The sequence below is a fragment of the Rhinopithecus bieti genome, unplaced genomic scaffold (assembly GCF_001698545.2).
Source record: "Rhinopithecus bieti isolate Rb0 unplaced genomic scaffold, ASM169854v2 scaffold_16097, whole genome shotgun sequence".
Classification (NCBI taxonomy): Eukaryota; Metazoa; Chordata; class Mammalia; order Primates; family Cercopithecidae; genus Rhinopithecus; species Rhinopithecus bieti.
In genome coordinates, this window is record NW_016808851.1 from 57,762 (window position 1) to 60,943 (window position 3,182).

The following is a 3,182-nucleotide window of genomic DNA, read 5'->3' on the forward strand; positions in this document are numbered from 1 at the left end:
TCTTTCAGAACCTCACCACTCACATCCTTCCTCTGCTCCAAAGCCTCCAAAAGTGCCCCTTTTCTCTCAGTAAAACCAAGTCACTACAGATGCCTAGAGTCCTGTGCAGTCTGGCCAGCTGTCCTCGAATCTAACCCCTTGCTTGCTCAGTTCCTACCCCCACCCTCAGCCTCCTTGCTGGTCTTCAGAGCCCTGCAGATATCTCAGTGCCTCAGGACTTTGCATTGCCCTCTGCTCAGCGTGGACTGCCCTTCAGGCATCTGCCCGGCCCACTCCCACACCTGCTCCCAGGTGGCACTCCCTTCCACGCCTGGTTCTCCTTGCCCCTCCCATTTGGAATCCTTGTATTCATTTCTTTCATTCTTTCTTTTTTTTAAAAATTGTGGTATAATTCATGTAACATAAAATTTTTCATCTTAACATTGTTAAATGTGAAGTCCCCTATTTCATAATACGAGACCTCTGCCTGCCCGGGGCCATCCTAGACCTTCTTCACCTGAACTTGTTCCCCTAAAGCAATGACCACTCTAAAACATACCTTAGTAAGCCAGGCCTGGTGGCTCATGCCTGTAATCTCAGCACTTTGGGAGGCCAAGGTGGGTGGATCACCTCAGGTGAGATGGAGCCACTGCATTCCAGCCTGGGCGACAGAGTGAGACTCTGTCCCAATAAACAAACAGTCAAACAAACCTTGTTAACTTTTCATTGTGGCTGCAACAATTTACTGCAAACTTAGTGGCTTAAAACAACACACATTCATTCCTTTACCATTCTGGAGCTCAGAAGTCTGAACAGTCTCACGGGGCTAACATCACTGTGCTGTCAGGGCTGTGTTCCTTCGGGAGGCTCTTGGGGAGAACCTTTCTCCTCTTCACCTTTTCCAGCTGCTCCAACTGCCCATATCCATGGCTCAGGGCCCCATTTCCTCATCTTCAAAGGCAGCTCCACCAGGCTGAGTCCTGGTTCACATGAGAACTCTACCCCTCCCTGGCTGGTTCTCCCAGGGCAGCTGATCGGCCACCTTAACTCCGTCTGCAGCTTTCACTGCCCTTTCCGTGTACCCAACACAGAGGTTCCAGGGACTGGATCTGCCATCCTGGGGGTTGGAGAGGGAATTATTCTGCCCAACACACATACCATATAATTTACGTATCTATCCATTTAAAGTTTCTATCTCTTACTAGAATGCCATTTCTATGAAGACACAAACCTCATACAAAGCACAGAAAACAGCTCTCCGGGGCGAAGGGGCTCAGATGGGCCCCCTGGCTCAGGAAATGAGGAGAGGTGTCAGGGCAACCTCCTTGGGTCTCCAGCCTTCACAGCCGGGGCCTCCCAGGCAGGTTCCAGCTGTCGCAGCAGCAAAAGAGATGTGGTGGGCAGCATCAGGCATTGGCGAGATTCCTGATACAGCTCAGTAGAAAAGAAACTTCCTAAACTGAGCTCATCTCAAGGAAGCTAGAGATATAGGCCACTTTACCCAATGGGTACATGAAATACAAATACAAATCCTTTTGCAGGTTGTGCAGGTTACAAGGGGCCCACTTCTATGCCTAGGTCCCCTGCCCTATCCTGCTCTGACTTGCCAGGGTGGGGCGCTCATTGGCCTCCAGACTCCACCCACTTTTCTGGCCACACCCAGTTTCCACCTCCAAGTCACACCCCAGACTGCTTCTTCTTTTGCTGTTGTTTTCTCAGCCCAGCAGAAATTCTAACATTCGCCAGGCTTGCCCCTGCTCAGGGCACCGGAGAAGGAGCCTCTGAGGAAAATCTTGGCGCAAGGAGAAGATCTCCCACATGGATTTCCAGCACCCTCTGCTTTCTGGGAATTCCTGAATTTCTTTGGCTATTGTCACAGGGGCTCTGCCACGCAGTTCCCCTGGCTGAGGTGGCCCCTGGCACCTCAGAGAGCTTTACTCTTCCAGGAAGCCCCTGCCCAGAAAGAAGATAGCAAATATTTTCTTATTGTTTGTTGCCTACGATGCCTTGGATGTTGTGTTGATTGTACCATTTTGATCCCAAGAAAGCAGACCTGGCAAAGAGTTAGGAATGCAGGTGGTTTCTGGCAAATATGTAGGGCCTGTGAGGTAGGAAAGTGGAGGAAGCAAGATCACGTAGGTTCTCTGTGAGAGAGGCCCCGGGCCCAGCAGGATGGAACATCGCTGGCTGACAAGGGCCATTCCTCCCCTGTCATCATCTCTGCGCCTGGGCTCCACTCTGTCACTGCCTGACAGAGGCCATGGAGCGAGCACTGGCTGCTGGCGCAATGCCGCTGGTCTTTGGATAGACCAGTCTCCAGGTGGGGTCAGTGGGAGAGCAGGTGGGCGCTGGAGGTGCAGGGTTAGTGCAGGGCAGGCTCCTTGAATCTGCAGGTGTGGGGCCCCACCAGGCCTGGACCTAGCGTGTATGCTCGCAGCAGGAGGTTGCAGTACTGCCTGCCCTACACCTCCTTTTCGCTATTTCTGGGCTTCTAGAGGGGCACTGGGCGTAACTGGGGGTCAGGGCCTGGGGGTCTTGCATCCCCCGTCCTGATCTCCTCCACTCCCTTGTCCACAGCTCCTGATTTCCCTGCCTGGGCTGCGCTCACCAGAAGTCTCCCTGCCTAAAATCCAGTAGGAACAGGCAGCCTAGCCTGTCCCCAGGGGTTTCTGTAGCACTTGAAGGAGCCAATAAGGCTTCAGGTAGGAAGGCGTGAGTCACACACAGAGGCCTAACAGATGTTTCTGGAAACGCATCCTGTGGCAGCCAAAGAGGCCAGACTTCTCAGTGTGTTCCCAAACAGAGCCAAGCACAGGGCTCATGGGCTGGAGGAGCCAGATCAGCTGCTCATTAGTGTGCACTTGATAAGTCTTTGTACCGCACGAGAGGAAAAATGATTTTTTCGCAACTCTTCTGAGTTCTTAGCTGTAACAAAAGACAAATCAACAAGAGAAAAACAAACAGAAGTTTATTAACATCTCTCTCTCTCTCTCTCTCTGTATCTCTCTATCATCTCCTGTATATACACAGGAAACACCTGGAGAAAATGACTAATCCTTAAAGTGCTGCCTTAGAACTCCAGCATCTTCAACAGAAAACAATAAATGTCTGGAGAAGTGGCAGATCGTGGGAAGGCCAATCTGTAGCATCAGAGAAGCTTGTTGTGCCTCTGCTGCTGTCCCTAGCCCAACAAGAGTCTAAAA